At 35.3% G+C, this 21,747-nt stretch overlaps 1 protein-coding gene across 1 annotated transcript in view; it reads left to right on the top strand.

The window, feature by feature from the left end:
* The window catches only part of GULP1 (GULP PTB domain containing engulfment adaptor 1), a 741,807-nt gene that overhangs the window by 327,977 nt on the left and 392,083 nt on the right, over positions 1-21,747 (top strand). The window lies entirely within an intron of this gene.

The raw sequence follows: 21,747 nt of genomic DNA on the forward strand, positions 1-21,747 counted from the left end.
TTGGTCAAATGTGTTCAATACTGATTAGGGATTATTTTAGTTTTCCACCAAGTAAAACCAAGAGATACTGATGGATGGTTTCCTATAAGAAGTAAGGAAGTGACTGAGGCTGCTCAGATATTATAGACTCATAAACCACTTTCAAAGTGAATATCTCATTTTCTGTAAAACATAGTTGAAGCATCTGTAAAGACAGTGAGGTAAGGGAATTAAAAAAATCTTAAAATTATCTTCAGAGCAATCACCAATTTTCTTTAAATCAAATCACTTGAATGTTATTCAAGAAATGATTTTTGTTCAAAAAAATAAATTACACTGATAAGTTAGATTTCTTTAAAGTAGCTTGGTTCACTAAAATATGGTAACTAAAGTAAAAATAACCTACTTGCAATATTTTAGATTTATTATTTCATAATGAACATGTGCTTAACTATGTGAAAAGCAGTGCAAGTTTGCAAACTATAAAGGTCAAGTAAAATTATTAAGATTTGTGGGAAAAAATATTTTTGAAGACCATGTTCAAAAAAGCACAGTTTTATTCAGCAAACATATAATGATTGTCTAATATTTGAAGGGATAGAAAAAGATGAAGTATCAAGTCCTGGACTTTAGCAAGCAAGAAAAGACATGTTGACAGCATTCAAAAATAATAATGGAGCAAGTGGCATAAAGGAAGTACAAATGAGTCTGGATGAGTTTTGGGGATGTTGTGTTAGGACAGGCCTTTATCATAACTATCTCTTGAAAATAAAATTGAATAATTTGTGATAGCATATGACAAAAAACTTGAGTGAAGTCAAAGAGTAAGAAAAGAAAATGTATGAAGCTAGAAAAGCATATACTCTGTTCTACAATCATGCAATAGTCTACTTTGGTAGAAGTTTGTGTGATTAGACTTTGTAAATAATTGGGCTAGAAATGCAGCTTAGAACCAGATCATCCAATACAAAAGAGAAAACAAGAAGTACAATAGAGAAATAAGAAAAAATGAATAAATATATAATATGAAGTTGGGTAGCAATAACTACTACAAAGGAAAATATAAGGAAGAGTCGGAGGATAGAGAAGAGGGATGCTATTTTAGGTTGAACAATGAAGACCTATTTGAGCAGAGATCTAAATGAACTGAGGCAATGAACTATCTAGATCTAGGCTTAACAGATTTTCAGGCATAAAGAAGAGTAAGCAAAGAGGCAGGAACAGACTTGATGAACTCAAATGATAGCAAGAATTCTAGAGTGGAGGAACAACAGGGAACAAAGGCCAAAGAGTCAAACACAAATTTGCAGAAATAGGCAGACGAGATCATGTATGCCATAGGAGGGACATTGGGTGAAGTGTGAAGGAAAACCACCTGAAGGTTTATAGCAGAATGACTTAATATGGTTGATGATTTAAAAGGATCTCCAACTACCATGAATACATTATAGCGTGTTAGGGACTGGAAGCAGAGTGACCCAGAGAAGGCTCCTGTGGCAGTCCAGGCACAAATGGTGAGAGGAGTGGGTGTGATGAGAAGTGACTGGTTCCAGGACACATTTTAAAGGTGAAGCCCTCAAAATTTGTTGTTGTAGAGTCTATGGATAAGAAGAGAAAAGATGATTCCAGGATTCTTTTCAAGGATTTTGACTTCAGCACACAAGCGGATAGTAGTGCTACTCACTGAAATCTGAGAACATCATGGTAGGAACAAGTTTAGTAAGCGGGGTATGAGAGGTAGGAATCAAGAATCCAAATCTGAATGTGCTAAATTTGAGATGTTTGCTAGACATCTGGTGGAGAGGTTGAATACTCATATGAATATGTGTCTAGAGTTAAGGAGAAAATTTAGGGCTAGAAATAAAACCTGATGGTTATCAGGACATAGATGCAATTAGAAGCCATGGAACTAAATGTGTCATATAGGGCATGAAAGTAGAAGGAGAAAAGAAAAAGAAATCTGAGTCTAAGCTCTGGAGTACTCTGATATGTAAGATAAAAAAGAGAAGGATACAGAAAGTGAGACAAATAAGTGGTGGCCAGTGAAAAGTGCATTTTTTTTTTTTAGTTTGAGGCCAAAGATAAAACAATAAAATAAATAAGCAAATCACATGAGAGGGACTGGTGTTAATGAATATCACCAAAATCAAAATAGATATTTTATTTAAAGTGACTTCAATTTTTAGCTTGGCTTACATTCACAGATACCAATTCAATTGTTAAATTCAGAGAGATACAGATGCTTTTACAAAACTCAAAATGAAGAATGACCCAAGTAATTTTATGAAAGAAAAAAAATGAAAATCTGTATTGCTGGGTAATATCATTGTTCTTAAACAGGGAGATAAATTAATAGGAGCACTAATTTTTATAAAAGTACTTTTGGGGTGTCTGAGTGGCTCAATTGATTAAGTGTCTGACTCTTGGTTTTTGCTCAGGTCACAATCTCACTGTTCATGAGATTGAGCCCCCATCTGGCTTTGGGCTGACAGTGTGGAGCCTACTTGGGATTCTCTTTCTCTCTCTCTCTCTCTCTGTGTGTCTCTCTCTGCCTCTCTCTCTCTCTCTCTCTCTCAAAATGAATAAATAAACTTAAAAAAAATAATAATAATTTTTTATAAAAGCGCTTTTAAAACCAAGTCAAATCCCAAAATCTTAGAGATTCCCATTTTATATAACCACACATTGCAAACATTCATCAATTTAATTGCATTCCTGGAAAAAAGTGTTCAAAGTCCAGACTTAATCAGAACAGGTAAATGAAACTCAAACAATTTTCTTATAAGTTAATATACAGAGTTGGACTTACAGTGGGGGAAAAAAGAGTAAAGTAAAAAGATTATATTATGTGTTCCAAGTCAGAGCTTAAGTGACTAAGAACAAAAACAATGAAAGCATTTATATAAAAGAAATGTTTCTCTTATTGAAATAAATCAATTGTAGCTTCCTAAGCAAATCAAGGAGATAATCAGTGGTTCCTGAAAAGAAGTGCTCAGTATACTTAGCTGCTTTTAGTGTCCATTCACATGAGAATAAAAGAACAATTTAGAAAACATCTTCTTTTGGGCACTTAGGTGGCTCAGTCGGTTAAGCATCCAACCCTTGATTTCCGTTTAGGTCATGATGGCAGGGTTCATGGGATAGAGCCCAAGTCGGGCTCTGTGCTGACAGCACAGAGCCTGCTTGAGATGCTCTCTCTCCCTCTCTTTCTACCAGACCCCTGGTTTACGTGCTGTTTCGCTCTCTCTTAAAATAATTAAATAAACTTACAAAAAAGAAAGAAAGTATCTCCTTTTTGCCACTTACTTCTATTGATCTACAGAAGAATTGCACAAATGCTTCTGTTTATTTATATTTCCCAACTAGACCCTAACAGTTCAGGCAAATAGATACCGGGACCTCCTCAGCAATTTCTAACAACACTCTTTCTCTAACCCCAACCAGGAAGTCTGGAAAATGTATTAGAGGTCCCTACCCTTCTATGACAGTCTATTACACGTGCCCATATGCCTTTATAGGCAATTATGGTTATCTAACACAGGCTAGGCACCAGCCTAACTTTTTAGAGCCTTACTACTTGGGCTACTCCCTGTGAAATGTGCAGCTTAAGAGAGGTAGGTTACCAAATGGCAGAGACCTGCAGATTCGAAGAATTTCCTACAACTGAAATAACATAGAATATGGCTTGCATTCTAGTACATTAAAAACTAATCCATATATATATAGTCAAAAATTCTCATCACTGAAATTTAAAAGTCATTGCCTATACATGTAGGTATATTCTATTTTTATAAGAATACCAGTTTGTTTTCATCCTTTTCAAAGGTATTTTGTCAGATAATATGGACACTCAAGATGAATTTCAGATACCAGTGTGGTCATATTACCTTAATTCCCATGGCTAAAGTTGTGTAAATGAAAATGTTTCCACTCTCACTGATGCGTTAATTTATACTGAGTTGAATTCCAACCCTTCCCCTGCCCCATACCATGGATATCTTGAACGACACTGGTGGGGGAGCCTGGGTAGCTCAATCAGCTGAGCATCCCACTTCAGTTCAGGTCATGATCTTGTGATTCATGGGTTCATGCCCCACATCGGACTCACTGCTGTCAGTGCAGAACCCACTTCAGATCCTCTGCCTCCACCCACCCCGTCCCTCTCCCACTTGTACTCTCTCAAAAATACTTTTTTTTAAAAGGCAGCACTGGTGAGTTTACCTACACCAGTAACATTCCTTTTTCAGTTCCGAATTGTGTAACAGGTGATTCTGCAGCTGGTGGGAAGAGCATGGAAACAAAGGGCATTCCTGGCTAAGGACCAAGGTTTTGATAGATGGTTGATTGAGTACAATTACACCTGGTTCCTAACAGCTAGAGGGATTCTTTAACGTGAACCCGTACAGTGCAGTAGTGGTTAAGAGTGCTCAGCCTCTGGAGACAAACTACTTGGTTAAAATCAAGTTCTACCGCTTATAGGCTATGTGAGGAATGCCTAGATTATAGGGAACTTTCGATGGCTGACTAGATTGCTGTAGAGCTAAGAAAGCGTTGCTTATAAAATAACAATGATGTGACAAATATTGAGAACAAAACAAAATAGTAGTATAAGTTTCCTAAAAAAAATAACTTTAGCATAGGCATAACACTTTTAATTTATACAAAGCCCATTTCATTTCCTCTTAAATCTCAACTCTTGATAACTCTGAGCTTGTTGTTGTTTAAGTCAGCCTCTCTGTTCATCCCATCCTTACCTTCACATAGTAATTATCTATTTCTGTATGTAGCTATTTCCCTACAGATATGGTGGCAGCAGGGCATTCATACCTTCCCTGAATTCACTTGCTATGATTGAAAGAAAGGTTTAAGATTTTCTGTTTTATCCTCTGTATTTGATAAATTTCTGTTTCTGACAAGTTTTGTTTTGTTTTGCTTGTATCTGTATCTCCCTCTCTCCTTTTTTAAAATATATTTTAATATTCTACTTTTATATATCTGCCTATGAACTCTTGGGTTTTAAATTATGAAGAAAAGCTGGATGTTTTCATATGTGGCGATTGAGATGCCACTTTAATTGAGGACAGTTGTTTCTGGGTTTTATATATTTTTATTTTTAAAATTTTATTACCATTTTTTATATTTTCTGGAAAATATACTGGCCAACTGTCATACTGATAAGTTAAGAGTTATTGACAGTATTGCATATATTGTGTCTTTGAGTATTTTTTAAACCTTGAAACACAGAGTTTTCTGTTTTCTCTTAGCTTTCACAGCTATATTTCCTACCCAAATCTAATCATTTCCTTGTCTTGTCATTTTATTTTTTTCACTCAGTAATATTATTATTTTCAAACTACTGCTCTCTCAGAAGTAAAGCCAGTTTTAATACTTAAAATATTTTTTATTTTTTTCTGACCCACTACTTTAATGGGTGATAATATAGGCAACATAGGTTGTTTATAAAACAAAAAAACTCATTACTGCCATTTTCCAAATGATCAATTCCATAAAGAAACAAATTATCCTTACCTTATTTTTTTAAAAAAAGTAGTGAAAATATGCCTGTGAAAACAAACCCCTGCCAGCATTTCCTAGTTTGATAATTAGAAATGAGATTGGACATTATATTTAATACTTTTTGAACTTTCAATCATTCAGTCATAAGTGTTAACCCATATATTAATAGAAAGGGTCCATGGATGATTTGTGTGTGTATGTGTGTGTAGAACAAATGTAGACAAAAATTACATTTCTCATGCAAACATACAGAACTTCAAGAACTAAATATTTCCTTATTGTAGTTTATTCATGCCTGAGCAAAATAACTTCAGGACAAATAGTTTATCATAGTATCTGCTATATTTTATCTCAGAATCAGTTGTGACTCTCCCAAGTTCTTCTATTTATTTACTTACTATTTCAGTAGTATGGCCTAGGTTATAATACTTTCTTAAGGAATTTATATTTTCAGCAAATGATTAGGCAAAAATGAGAAGAAATGCAGTGCCTTTTTATTGCAATGAAGCCAACTGAAGTAAAGTTTCAGTGTAATCAACATTTTAATACTTTAAAAAATTTTAAGTTTATTTATTTATTTTGAGAAAGAAAGAGAATGTGACTGGGGTTGGGGCAGAGAGAGGGAGAGAGAGAGAGTCCCAAGCAGGCTCTGTGCTGACGTTTTCAAATTCTTAAAGTGTCTTCATTTTTGTGTTGGCTTTGGCTTTGGGGTTTACCTTTGTGTTGTTCCTCAGAGAAAGTCTACATCTTTTAGCTCTTTCCACTGTTCTACTGAAGGCATTTTAGAATGGTGATGACACAAGGGGGTGTTCTATAATCTTCTTTTTAAATTTCAATGTTTTAACAAACCTGTATCTCAAAGTAAGGTCTTTCTGAGAATTTTTGTTCCTACTCTAAGGATATAGCTGCCCTCTACCCACTTCTCCATACTTCTTTTCCTGTTGCAACATTGTCAATCTATTTCCTTGAAACCCTCTTCCCTAATGATGATGATGATGATGATGATGATGATGATTAATTTTCCCCTAGGTGGGACAGAAGGCTAGGGCAGGCTGGAATGCGTGGAATTTTGTTCAGCTAGCTGGGATGAGCTTTGGTAAAAACTTGTGGTAAGCCTGCTGGTAACAACCTTCCCTCCAGAAAGTAGGCCTTTGTTAAAGAGAAACACCTGGGTGGTTTTCACAATGGCTGTTCATACCGTCCCCTTTCCAGGGCCAGGAGATTTGTCCCAGTTCTTCACCATGAGAACCCACGGCACTTCCTGGACAAAAACCATGAAAGTGTGGGGGATCTCTTAGAACTACAGCCTTTAAGATTTTCTCTTTCTCACAGTTGTCTGTACTCAGTTTCCAGCAATTTGTTAAAATTACTAGTTAAGTAAGTGGTTCTACCAATGTATGATGTTGAGGATCTTCTGTCACATGTAATAAAATCTTGGATAGTGTATCTCTCTGAATTCATCTCTGTCTCTAGATTTCATAGTGATGGTTTTCTCTGCAACCTCTATTGTCTGATGGATGAGTCCAAGAAATGTTGATTTTTTTTCCCCCAGCATATTCAAGCTCTTTACCTATCAGAGCTAAAAATGGACATGGTATGACTGCTTTAGAAAACAGTTCAACAGCTTTTTAAAAAGTTAAATATAAATTTACCATATGATCCAGTCATTCCACTCTTAGGTATTTCTCCAAGAGAAATTATAACATATGTCCATACCAAGACTTATGTACATAAATGTTCAGAGTTCAATTATTGATAACATCCAAAAATATGGACTCAATACAAATGTTCATCAGTTGGTGAATGGATATACAAATGGTGGTATATCCAACCAAAGGAATACTACTCAGCAATAAAAATAATCAACTATTGATACATGTATCGACACAGATCAATCTCAAAATAGTTATGCTGAGTGAAACAAGTCAGACAAAGCAAAACAAAACAAAAGCCACCTATTGCATAATTTCATTCTTATGAAGTTCTAGAAAATGCAAACTAATCCATATGACAGGAAGCAAATTAGTGTCTGCCTATAGATAGACAGGGTGAGGAAAGTTAGGTGGAAGGAATTACAAAGAACACAAGGAAACGTTCAGGGGTTATAGCTATGTTTTCATGCTGACTGTAGTGATGGTTTCATAGGTATACACTTGTGTTAAAACCTGTCAAATTATACTTTACCAAATTTATGAATAAAATTTTATTTATTTTATTCTTATAAGGAAGGAAGTGACAACTTTCAAGCTCTTTACCTATCAGAGCTAAAAATGGAAGTGGTATGGTAGTAAAAGTTCATAAATTCTTTGATACTTCTCCCATCAAAGAGTGGAATCTAAGTTTCCACCCATAGATTATCAGCTGACTTAAATTTGTTGCTTCCAACCAAAGGTATGTGGGAGATTTGTAACCACTGTGTCTTTCAAGGCTAGCTTAGAAAGGTGATACAGTTTATGCCTGTCCCACCCTTTTCATGATGCTCTTCCTTGGACCCCAGTCACCATTTTGTAAGCATGGAAAGCCACATCAATTTGCAGTTGTTTGAGGAAATAATACCTCCTATGACTCTGGTCCCCAGCCTTCAAGCTGCCTCAAGTGACACAGAATGGAGAAGCAATGGGCTCTTTCTACAGAATCCTGCTCAAATTGAAGATTCATGAATAAAATATTTTTTTTGGTTTTATCCACTAGGTTTTGGGCAGATTTTTTACCCAGCAATTGGTCAATGGAACAGTTACTTGTTGACTTTATTTGTCCTTTCTCTATTCCTTGTTAATATTACAGGTGATCAGTGACTTCTGTTAAGTTTAAGTGTGAGTATGTATGTGTGAGAAAGGATGTTGACTAAAATATAGTAAAAAGAAGATTACAAAATCTATCACCATATGCCCTTTTAATATGACAAATCTGTGCAAATAATCTTTCAGGCTTTTGTTTCAAACACCCAGGTCTTCTTTGGAGGAAATCCTATTGACTCCACTGAACTTAATGCAAATCAGGCCTTTCCTCTAAATCTTCTAGGATTAAAATAAATTTAAGACACTCTTTCGGAATTCCATATATTATATACTTGTTTGTGAAGGAGAAAAGATACTTATGTATACATACAAAATCCTGAAGGAAATTAATATATTTCCTACTTTCATTTTTGATAAGCAGTATTTGTAATTCTTATGACAAAGTAATTATACTATTTGAGGTTGGTTTGCATTTTCAGGTCTTTATTTATTACAGATTTGTCAATCTAATCCATTTATCTAATAACTTAAGTCTAATCTGAAGTTACATCTCTCCATATTATCTAGAACATCTGAACAAAACTGTAATCACATGTTGTGGCACCCAATAGCATCACCTAAGCTCAGTCTGTCTGAACTCTTAGACTCTAAATTCCTGGGAAGCTTGGTACTTCCCACTGTTAAACAATGTTGTGTTTACAACAGGGTAATCAGAAGACATTTCATATACATTATGACATTATTGTGGATTTGAAATGGGGATAAACTTCTAATAGGTACTTTATTGAATCATATAAAGCCATATAGCAATTTGTATATCAAAATGAATACATAATGTTAATTTTATACAATTCTACCTTATTACATAGAATGATAAAAGCCTCCCTAGGGACAGTGAAGTCTTAAGAAAAAGTGAGTAAAGAGTGAGGAAGCATTTGTGTTTTAGAAATAAAAGAAACATATTATACTGTGCACTGTCATAGAAATGCTTTTGATTTAGTAAATAGAATTTTGAAAGATTATGTCAGAGTTGTTCCAAAAAAATCAAAGGGCACCCAGGCAATTGAAACTATGAAAGTTACTACCATTTCCCTAATAATTAAATCCCATCATAAACAAATTCAAGAACCTGAACTTGAGTATAAACAACTAAACCATGACTCTTCAGAGTATAAAACTCTGTATTGATACAATTAATACAGAAATGTAGATGTCCAGGGGAGCCTGGGTGGCTCAGTCGTTGAGCATCTGACTCTTGATTTTGGCTTATGTCACCATCCCGGGTTCTGGGGTCAAGCCCTGCATAGGGCTCCATGCCAAGTGTGGAGCCTGCTTGGAATTTCTCTCCCTCTTTTTCTCTGCCCCTCTCCCATGCTCTGTCTCCCTATATTTAATAATAATAATAATAATAATAATAATAATGATAATAATGATAACAACAATAAAAAGAAAGTAGATGTCCATGTAATTATTTATGGAGCACTGATATGTATAACCACCCTATTTTTGCTTACACTTAAAACATTTGGTAACATTGGCGATGATGCCTTTCAGTAGATAATTCAGGCTCTCCCAGGTACTTGAGACAGGTATATAAGATGATAGATATAGATAGATTCATAAGCAGTCATACAAATAGATAGAGGTAGGTAGGTAAGTAGGTAGGTAAATACATAAAATGTATTTTACACCCATACACAAACATAAGATATAACAGTTCTGAGTCACTACTATTCAAATATATGCAAATGTGAAGCTCACCTTATTCTGGTTGGCTCTAAATATATATCTATTCCTCTTTGGCAAAGAGGAAACTAAATTTAGTTCTATTAAACAGACATAGTCCAGTGCAAACATTTTGTAGTCTAGAGAGTAGATTCGAATTTCAGTGATGATCCAGGTTCAGTCTTCAATTCAGATTTTACTTCTCTTATCATCCCTTAATCTTCCTCCTGGTCCTACATTTAATTTCACAGAATTTACCTGTGTTATTTTGGGAACAGTGTTGTAAGGAAGAAGAGTTAATTAACATTGGTTCAAGACCTGTTTATGAAAATGCATAGTTTTGTGGCTGGCTCAGGATGACTGCTCAGCCAGCTAAAATGTGTTTCCAATGGTCTTATCACTGACTACTCCAAGGTATTGCCTCTATCATACAGTATATTCGAGATTTTTCAGGCAGGCTACTGAGCATTGTTTGCACAACCTCAGATGTCAGAAACTTTCACTTGGGAATGGGCTAGGGGGTTCTTGGACTTCCTGAGCATGCTATTCAGTGGAGGGAAGGTTTCCTGTCAAAGATAACCCAGTGTCCACTGGGTGGCTCGGTCCGTTAAGTGTCCAACTTCAGTTCAGGACATGATTTCCCAGTTCATGGGTTCAAGTCCTGCATTGGGCTCTGTGCTGACAGCTCAGAGCCTGGGACGTGCTTCAGATTCCGAGTCTCTCTCTCTTTCTGCCGCTCCACTGCTCCACTCTCTCTCAAAAATGAAGAAACATTAAAAAAATTTAAAAAGATAACCCAGGCTTCAACCACCTTCCAGGGTCTTATCTAAATTCACAAGAAACGTACCGATCCCTATAGGAATAAGAATCTAAAGCCACCACTTACTACTTGTCTGGCCACAGGCAGGTGACTTGTCCTTTCTGTGCCCCAGTTCTGGCTCTAAGTACAATTTAGAACTAAAGAGTGTTTCACTAGTATTTTCAACTTTGACCTTTCCTCAGAATAATCTAACACTTCCCTGCTAACCCTTAGCAGTGAGCACATCAGAAAGAAGGTATGAGTGTTTTACCTACCCCCCTCCCACGTTAAAAATGGAATGCATTAGGAATAGCTTGGCAAAGTCAGCATAACAGGATTTTGAGTGTTTCTGAGAGAAATAAAGTATGTCAATCTCATCTGCACTAGTTTAAGATTAAGATCATTCTAGTCTGCACTACCAGTTTAGAGGTGAAAAGCATGGGTTCTGAGCATGCCTGGAATTGAATCCTGTTCCACTAGTTGCTATGTGTCCTTAGGCAAATAAGTTAACTTCTCCATGATTTAATTTCCCCATCTATATGATGAGGTTATTAATGGTGCTTCCTCATAAGGTTGTTGTATTTATTTTAATTTTAATTTATATAACATGCTTACAAGAATACCTGACCCATAGGAAATATTAAAGGACTGCTTTCTTGACATTAAAAAAAACAAAAAGAACTTAGGCAGTTAAATATCTTCACTGATTACACTCAACATCCCAACAGCAATCTGATGGACAAATTATAAACAAACAAAAAAAGTTCTATTTCTTAAGCCTAACTACTCATTTTTCCCAGTTTAATGTCCAAAAAGACTGTTAATATTGTATGTTGAAAATATATTATAAAATATGAAGAGCTAAGCATATTACTAATTACATATTATTTCATAATATGTAACAATCATCACCCATTACTAATATTACTAATACTCAGTTTACTCTAAGCAGTTATTCCTTGGATTGCATATCAAATGTAACATATGATCTAAATATGCATTTGAATTTGAGAAAAATCAAACTCATATAAGATAAAAAGTTTAGCTTCTACCTAAGCGGATTTTGTTTTTTAAGAGTAGTGCATAAAATACTGCCTTAAATGAACTATGAGAATTTTTAATTATAGAGAAACCTGATTTTCTACAAACGTTTTTTAAAAGAAAAAAAAGAATACTGAGAAACAGAACATTTTTCCTTAAACTCTATTTTTTAAATCTATAAGGCAGCAGTCGGATTACTTATTGACTCCAAGATATGACTATATTCAGTTACCTTATTTGTACCTATTAAACACTTATTAATCATTTCTGTGGAATTGATATTTGGTTACCAATCTATTATTAGATTTAGCCCAGGTTGAACTCTCACTATTATTTTTTGTGCAGATTTAAAGGGACAAGCAAAAAATTCCACCAGAGTCTATTCATGAGACAAAGCTGATCAAATATAGACCAGTCCCTCCTCACAGTTTATTATCCTGGAAAGGATTGTGTCAAAATTTCTTACTGATCTCCTGATGCTAAAACATGAGAGAAATGGCAGTGTACTTTTTTGTTGTTGTTTTTGGAGTGGGGAGCCAAAAGATTTAGGAATACATTAAACTCCTAATTATTTTTTTATTTTATATTTTTCAAAAATTTTTAATGTTTATTTTTGAGAGAGAGAGACAGAGCATGAGCCAGGGAGGGGCAGAGAGAGGGAGACACAGAATCCTAAGCAGGCTCCAGGCTCTGAGCTATCAGCACAGAGCCCAATGCAGGGCTCGAACCCAATGTGGGGCTCATGACCTGAGCAGAAGTTAAACGCTTAACCCGCTGAGCCACCCAGGTCTCCTCCCCTCCGAACCCCCCCCCCAGTTATCATTTTACATGATCCAAATTTGGGATTGTGAAAGCATAGCTTACCCATTATTTTCATATTAAACACATATTCAGTTAATCGATTGATAACATGCACTGTGCCCAGTTTGTTAAATATTATCTCCAATCTGAAGATAAAATCTTCAAATCTGGAATTGTTGACATCCGGAAAATATTTCTTAAATAGTGATATTGATACTGGTAGAGATAGCCCAACATAAACTAAAATATTAATCTCCCTACCAAAAAGATTGCAAGATACTTCTCTTTATGAGACAGATGTTCTTTTCAATAAAATTTACAAGTTTTAACACATTCTGATACAGAGACATCAAACAACTCCACACAGCATTAACCTTATAATACTGGCTAGGGGAAACTAGCTCAAATACAGGAACAAAGCAAGTAACCTAAATAAATGATGAAGCCAGTTGTTTGGGAAAAGGAAGATGATTCTTTCCCTTTGAGTAAAGCAGCAGCTTCTCAGCTCCCAATAATTGCTGTATGGGTCTGTTGGAATATTGGAATGTGGAATGTAGATCAATCTTCATTTTTTTTTCACAAGAAACTGGAAGCCCATAATTTCCCTGCTTTTTAATGTTGGCAACAATTCTAAAGAATTTTAATTATGATACAGGACAAACAGAACATCTCTGCAGGCCAAATTAGGCCAGCTGCCCACCAGTTGGTGGGTCCACACCAGCACTCATATTTTCCCGTGTCTGCAGGCTTGCTTACAATGCTCCCTCAGCTGAGAATGCACTTTCCACTGCATGTAAACCTCCCAGCTAAATGTCTACGGTCCACATGAGCTCTATCTCCTATCTGTTTAAAGTTGGAGATAATGTCTTCTCCCTCAGTGTTTGTCAAACACTTACTCACTACTTACCCAGCATTCATATCACATGTCTTGAAAATAATTGTCATGTACCTGTGCCCAATTCTAAAACCATAAAAGCATGAATGATTTCTTATGAAATTTGATATCTACATTCATTTAGTACAATACCTTTTACATAATAGAGTATAGGTACACAATGAGTGAATAAATTCTAGCATTAGTATCTTTGAAATAGGCTAATCTAGAGCAGTGGTGGTTAAACGGAAACTTAAAAATTTTTAACATTTTAAAATAATAACTGCATACTATGAAAGATTTATACTTTAACTGCATCTGAATTCATTGAGATGAGTGTTGAGGCAATGGAGAGTATGTGAGCATACACAAATGGACATTTAGGTTTAAACTATTTTAACAACTTATGGTAAGAATTCTTGAAATACAATCTTTTAAAGTAATACAATAAAATATGCTTAATTCCCAGAAGGATCAAAAAGCAATATTTTTCTAAAATTAATATTTGAAATAATAAAATTATCTTATGATTTAATACAAGTGATACAGCGTTATCAAACTAAATAATTTGTATTTGAATAGCAGTCTAAAATGACTCATTACCTTCTCTTGGTAATTCTCTTGAATTATACCATATTGACCTTCATTTAGACAATGACATTGATTCTATTCTTGACCTCTGAGTTGTGGGAAAACCTTTCCTGAACATACATCCCACCTCTATCATTTCCTATTGTGCTATATTTCAAACCTAACAGAAAGAACAAAACAATCAAGGTGCAAGAATAGGTATTAAAATCTCTCAGAAAAGAGGAGATATAGAGCATAGTTTTCAAGAGTACTTTAATAATTACAAATTTATGAAATAAGACTAATGGCAACATAATAAATTTAGTCACCTACATGTGGAGTTCATTTATGGAAGCAAATATCTCCAAGAACTTATGAGCAATAAAACTTTGACAAGCTCTAAATATTAATGCTACAAGCTCTTAAAAATATTAATTTCAGGCTAATTCTTAGACCAGAAATCTAACGTCTAGAACAATATTTCTTGGTTTTACATAACATTACCTACTTCACGAAATATTTCTCATGTATCATTTCTTTTGGTAAATACATCTCTGCTAAGGAGCAAAAGGTACAATCTGATATCTGTTTTAGAATAAGTAACCAATGATTAGAAAAATTAAGTGACTTGCAGAATTTTAACTGTTAACAAGCAATGGAGGCAAAGCTGGATTCCAGTTGTCCTGATAACATCTGTAGGGTTCTTTCCACTCCATGATTTAGCCTGTCACAGATTTGGAGTACAATCATGGAGCATATTAATATACTTTTGTGGCAAGGCGGAGGGATTCGTTTTTCTTTTTTAAATTTAATTTAGATGGATTTTGCTAAAATTACCAAAGATAAATTAAAGTTTATTTCTGCATAAAAAAGACCTGGATAGAGCATTTGTGAGTACTTTCCTGGCCTCTACTCAACACTTCCCCCATAGCTCCAGATTTCTATTTGACGAAGGTGTGCTTCTAGGGAAACGAAATCTACTCAGCTCCATTTTTTAGAGCAAGTGCCCTGAGTTAAAGCAATCAGCACTTCTTTTCCAACGATTGGTTGAGTTGAGGCATCTGACCTAAGCTGTTTGAATCAGAGTGAAACCAAGAGATTTTCTGCGAAGGGTGGACAAATTCACTCTTTTTTCTATCCTGAATATACTGAAGAAAAATGTAGCCCTGGAAGTCTGGGATCACCAGAGGAACACAATTTAAGGTAAATCACAGAGGGAGAAACTGAGCCCTTAGTGATATTGAATCTTGCATGACCTACTTCAGTTATGTGAGCCAGTAAATTATTTAGGCAAATTCAAGTCAGATTTTTAGTTGTTGGCAACTGAAAACATTCTAATTATTCGTGAATTAATTAGTTCTGAACTGAAAAGTAGTTCCAGTCATTCTCAGTCATCTGTTCTTATGTTTAAAAGAAACCAGTCTCAGACATATGATCAGATTTCCCATACAACTGTCAGTGAGTATATTATGCTTTTTACTGACTTTTGTTGTATACAGATTCCTATACAAGACTTGACTTCTTGTTGAATCCTCAGTGAAATAACCTGATTATCACCTCTGTAGAAGGAATCTTTGTTTACTTCTTAGTACATACTCTAGTCTCCGTTCCTCCAACTAAATAATCTGAATTCCTTGCCTTTTTGAATAGGACTTCTTTTTAAGACTTTACTTATGGGTCTACTCTAATATCTCCTTAATATACCCACATAATTTTTAGTGAGCCCTAAAAATGGATGAACTCTATGAAATATTATGAGAGAAAATCTGTACATTTTTAAGAATATACACTTCTAGCTGTGAAATTTGCTTTTCTAAAATATATCTGAAATAAAACTTCTCTGTATTTCTATGACAGAATAATTCTCACTAACAGGTTTTGTTTTCGATAATGATTGGTTCTTAAATTACAAGATATAATAAATTCCTTGAGTATTATTTCTTTTTCATTTTTTAAATATTCCCTCCCATATTTGGCACAATGCAATGCTTAATATATATTGAGTAACCATTCTTAATTGGATGACCGAATGTTCTTAACAGACATCAATCTCATTATAGAATAAGTAAAGCAAAATTTTTGAGAAATAATATGTGCTTGGAACATATTTTGTGATATTAATTCATGATATATCAATGAGTACCTATCATTTTCCCTGACATGTAAGGCTATTGGCATCAGTAATAAACATGATAGCCACAACTTATTGGGGACTTATGATGAGCCAGGCACCGTTCCAAGTGCTTTACCTATATTAACAGTCCTTTTAACACTGAAAATTGTGTTATGAAAGGCATTATTATTTGGCCCATTTCACAGTTGAGGAAACTAAGTATCTTGGGTTTCTGTGTAGAACTATTTAAGATTCTTCACAGGGGGTTACTAACCAGCGAGTGACCATGCCAGGATTCAAACCCTGGGCAGTCTAACAAATGGCATAAAATCCAGGAGCCTATACCATTGGTATCCTACAGAAAGTACAGAGTGTTCCCAAAAAAGGGATGTGAAACTGAGGCTTAAATAAATGCATGTAAAATTCATTCTATACTGTTCTGTCTGCCTCTGCATGTCTATTCTCCACTAATTCCCTTAGTCCAACAACACTTGCCTCCATTGCATCCGCTTCCCCCCCACCAAATGTGTCATTATCTGTAGTTTTGCATGTTTTTGGTTTATACTCTACCTTTTTGTGTCCTCACTTGTGGACTTTTTCCTCTTCCTGGGTCAGCATGGATTATTTTGTAACCTACTATACTTGCAGGACCTGGTAGTTCTGCTTTGTTACTCTGGCTCTTTCACAAGGAATTTTGTCAAAGTGACACCATCAGTCACCTAAGAGGCCTCCACATTCCCAACTACAGGAATCTGGGATACCTCCAGTTTTCAGGGCTCTTGGTTTATAGAGTTTGAAATTTACCATCTGGGTATTAACTATCTAGAAAAGTCCCAGAGGGTGATAATTTAAGATGGCTCTTCTTTCCCTTTCCAGGGCTAATCAGAGTCCTTTAAATAAGGGAAGTGGAGATAGAGATGGAAGCAATGCTGTGAAAAGCTTATTGCCTGAAATGAATTAGGTATTTTTCTCTTTGAAGTGCAGACTAGTAGACCATCTTGGGGTGATCTGGGACATCAGCAGAAGGAAGAGAGTTCATAGCTTTACCCAGTTTATCACAGGACTTTCTAGAGTTACCCCATGTGCTAATTGAGGACGTGGAATGCAGCGAGTTTGCAACCAAAGTATATCTCAAGTCTGGTCTCAACTAACATCCAGATCCCGGCTATAAACCATGAGTACCAACCCCCTCCCGAGAAGATTGGTACTACAATGTGTTTGTCACGGAGGCAATTTGAAAGTGAACAGAAACCTTAAGTGTATAGTCTACCTATTTTAAAATTCAATATATTTATGCTTTGTTACAATTTCAACAAAAAAGAGATTTTTACTGACTTGTTATAGGAATGTCCTTACTATAATTGTATGGCTGTGTTGCAATATTATTCAGCTACTTGGCTTCGAATTCTGGAATGACTGAACAAGAAAACAAATGACCTGAGTGCAGAATTTAGTTTGTTTGGGTGATAATCAGGGCCCTACATTTTTATGGCTGTTGGAATTCCCTTGTCAATATATTTATCTGATAGCTGTGCTTTTAGCATCTAGAAAGTATATGATCATGAGTTTGTCTTTAAAAGGACAAACTCTATTAAGATTCCCTTTAATATGACTATCAACTTTTAAAATGATTGATGTTTAGTTGATGCCTCAATGCTTTATCGCAGAACTTCTAAAAATATAAAATGACTAGACCCTTAATACTAGACTATAGTTTCACTGCTGTTGCCATGTGGAATGATAATCAGAATCAGTCAAAAAATGATCTATTATTGTACTACCTAAAATACATCCATGGAGCCAACTTGGCAAACTAACAAGCAAAAATAAATAAATGAATAAATAAATAACCAGGACAAACTTTGGGTTTAAAAACATCAGATAAGAAATTCTATTTGCTCAAATGTTTCTCTTGAATTTATAATTGCTATTCTTAACACAATATTTTAAGTCAAGAAATTTTTTTCTTCCTACATAATTTCACCCACACTTCTTTGATTATATGCTCTAAGATAATAATCATAGTTGCCAGTAGAGGCTTAGGAATTTTATAAACATCAATCAATGTCACAGCTAGAAGAACATGAACCAAAGAATACAGCCATAAATTCTGAAAGTGCCTTCCCTATGACATTAGTCACATTGCATTAAGAATCATTTTACATTAAAAGTAAAATGTACTGCATCTTTATCAGGGCAGACAAGGGTTATATTATTACCTGGGGTAAAGAAGAAGATGAGGAAAAGAAAGGAAAAGATCCTCTAATATCTCATTTGAAAAGAGATTTAGTCATGACCGTTATTCTATTTCTTTATCTTCAGGCCAAACCAGTACAGCTCTTGGGCTCCAGAAATTCTAGTGAAGTGAGATAGACAACACAGGAAGAGCGAGGAGTCTTTGCACCTATAGATTAGAAGCAAGTGGAGTGATTTGCCATGTAATCTGGTAGTCTTAGGTTTCACCTTAATAGTCTAATGTGTGGGGTGAAGAGGAGGATAGGGGTTTCTGGGTTCTTCCTCTCTTGAAGAAGGATTAGTTAGTGCAGGAGCCACAGGACATGGGAGAGTCGGCAAGCAAGTTGGAAGTAACGTTTCAAAAGAGGCCACAAGTTACGACGGCAGACCTTTAAATTAGTTGCCCCTCCCACTCCAAGTCAGAAACCCTAGAGACAATGCTAAGTTGTACCCTTGACTCACAACAGAAATGGAGTAAGAAATTGAGCTCTCCGTAGTGGTTAAAGTATGTTATTAAAGTTTCCTACATCTAGTGCTGAGGCACTGAGCCTAGAGAACATAGATGTCTCTTCTTCAAAATTACAAACGTACTGTGGTTTCTGGCAGTAAAATAGTATTTCTTGTGGAGTCTAGATTACCTTAAATGTCCCACACCAACTCTTATGTTTCTTGGAATCTATGCAGCTCAGGGTTACTCCTACTAACTTCCTTGAAAGGAAAACTCCTGAGGAAAACTGAGGTTATCTCTAAAATGCCCTATCAAAAGTACATTACTAGTTTTAAACCTTCAATAGTTGATTCAAGAAAGCAAGCCAGTGTGTCACTATAGGGCGTTGTGTACCTAGCTCACACAAATGACTGGTTTATAAACACATAGATCGGTGTAGGCTTTCATAATCAACCAGATCTTATATGAAATATTTTTAATATCACCTTTGCCTAAAACAGAGCTTGTGAAGACACCATCATTTTCTACTGACTGTAGTTGAAATATGTGAAGTCCTTGATAAAACTAACAGCTTCTTCTCACGCATCCTATCTATCTAACAAGGTAAATTTACATCACACAGTTTCAGTCATCTAAGAGGAATCAACTCAGAGATTTGGAAAGTATACAGTCTATTTCTGTTACCTGAGTACTGATTCCTCTTTTACTCTGCAGGAGATAGCATCCTTTAGTAAGTGACCTGAAGAACCCGGATTTACCTTGGGTAGTGTTGTATTAGATACTACCATGTGACAAGATTAATTTGCAGATGTATCCATGTGTCGCTGTTTCATCCTGCTTAAACCTCTAGGAAATAAAGTTTAAATATCAGGAAGAAAAGGAATTTTATGACACTGAATATAGTGATTTAAAATTAATTGTTAGGGGCACCTGGGTGGCTCAGTCGGTTAAGCATCCGACTCCGGCCCAGGTCATGATCTCACAGAGTGTGAGTTCGAGCCCCACGTCGGGCTCTGTGTTGACAGCTCAGAGCCTGGAGCCTGCTTCAGATTCTGTGTCTCCCTCTCTCTGACCATCCCCCATTCATGCTCTGTCTCTGTCTCAAAAATAAATAAACATTAAAAATTAAAGAAAAATAATAATAAAAATAAAATTAATTGTTAGAATTTTTGTAAGCAATTCAAAATAATTAAATTCTATCATAACAGATGTCAAAGAGAATCTTTGGCAGTCTCCAGCGCCAGTGTTCCATTTGGAAAGCCTCTAGCTCACAATGAAAACTGCTGTATTGGTGATTAGGTGAATTCATTCAAATTGATAGTCTCTGGAATATCTCTCTGAAATTGTTATATTTCTGGGATTCCTATCATTGCATCTACTATGAAATGCATAATCTCATTAAACTGAAAAATCCAAATCAGGCAACTCTTGCCATTATAATTTTTTTATATTTTCCTGAAAGACAAATTCAGTTGTCCTAAACTATTGATTCTAGAAACTTTTAAGATAGTCTCAAAATGTAGTCTGATTTATTTTCATGAAAATATGACCTTCTCCCCTAAGTTATAAATACTTTTACATGTTGAATATCACCTTAATATTATATTAAGCCTCTGTCTCAAAAAAATGAATCACTCCATTAAATATTTTTCATAGGAAGCATGCAGAGTTTAGACACAATTATGCCACTACTATGTCTAACCTCTCTCTCATCAAGAAAATGGCTCAAAATAGAATAAGCTCTTCACTATGCTCATTGATCTTGCCTTGATTCCACAAATAGATTGTGTTCTAGCATGTACAGTCTTAGAGTAGGTCCTGTAGTAGTGCATCAACAAAGCCTGTATCATAATTTTACTTTAAGACCCAAACTCAGAATCTTCTGGCAGATAAAATTCCCTATTATATGCAATAGTGCATGAATATAGCCCCACCCTTGTTTTTGTAATCTCTAAGTAATTTACAAACTATTTTAGACTAATACCCCTTATCAAGTAGACCTAAAGCAAGTGTCCACTTGTAAGTTGGTGGTTTGATGTATTATTAAAAAAAAAAAAAAAGACTCAGTATAAAAAAAATTAAACTACCAGAAAGAATATTTTAGTATGAAATGAAAATTAAATCATGAGTTTTGGAAGATTTTATCAGGGGCACCTAGGTGGCTGGGTCAATTGAGCATCAGGCTTCAGCTCAGGTCATGATCTCATGGTCTGTGAGTTGGAGCCCTGCATCAGGTTCTGTGCTGACAGCTCAGAGCCTGGAGCTTGCTTTGGATTCTGTGTCTCCCTCTCTCCCTGCTCCTCCCCCATTCACACTCCATCTCTCTCTGTTTCTCAAAAATGAATAAATGTTAAAAAAAATGTTTTTAAAAAATAATTTTGTTCAAAAAATTAAAAAAAGAATTTATCAAAGTTTAAATTAATACTAAATTAATTACTTCTTCCAACAGATTAATTCTACCATTTTGGGATATTTTGCTGGAATTCATCCTAAAATGTTCACTGAGATACACCCCTACCAAAACACGCACACGCGCGCACACACACACACACACACACACACAGGAAAAAAAAGGAGAGAGAGAGAGAAAGAGAGAGAAGCCAGAGAAGGGAGGAGTTCAAATATTTGTGGATGTTTGTGAACAACAAGGTGACAAAATAGTAATGGCATATCTTTAAACAAATTATGTCAAAACCAGATCTTCCTTGTTTTATGTTGCAATACATTATAAATTTGCCCAAGGAAGTTGGCAGTGAAAATGCTCTCTTTTAAAAATAAAAATGGCCTTTCCCACAGATTCCACTATAACTCAATTCTCTTTGGAAATAAGATGGTCCCTTACCACTTACCTTTAATTCTTTATAATCACTTTTAGCTATTCTGTATTATCAATATATCCTTTTTTTT

The sequence above is a fragment of the Acinonyx jubatus genome, chromosome C1, assembly GCF_027475565.1.
Source record: "Acinonyx jubatus isolate Ajub_Pintada_27869175 chromosome C1, VMU_Ajub_asm_v1.0, whole genome shotgun sequence".
In the NCBI taxonomy this organism is placed as follows: Eukaryota; Metazoa; Chordata; class Mammalia; order Carnivora; family Felidae; genus Acinonyx; species Acinonyx jubatus.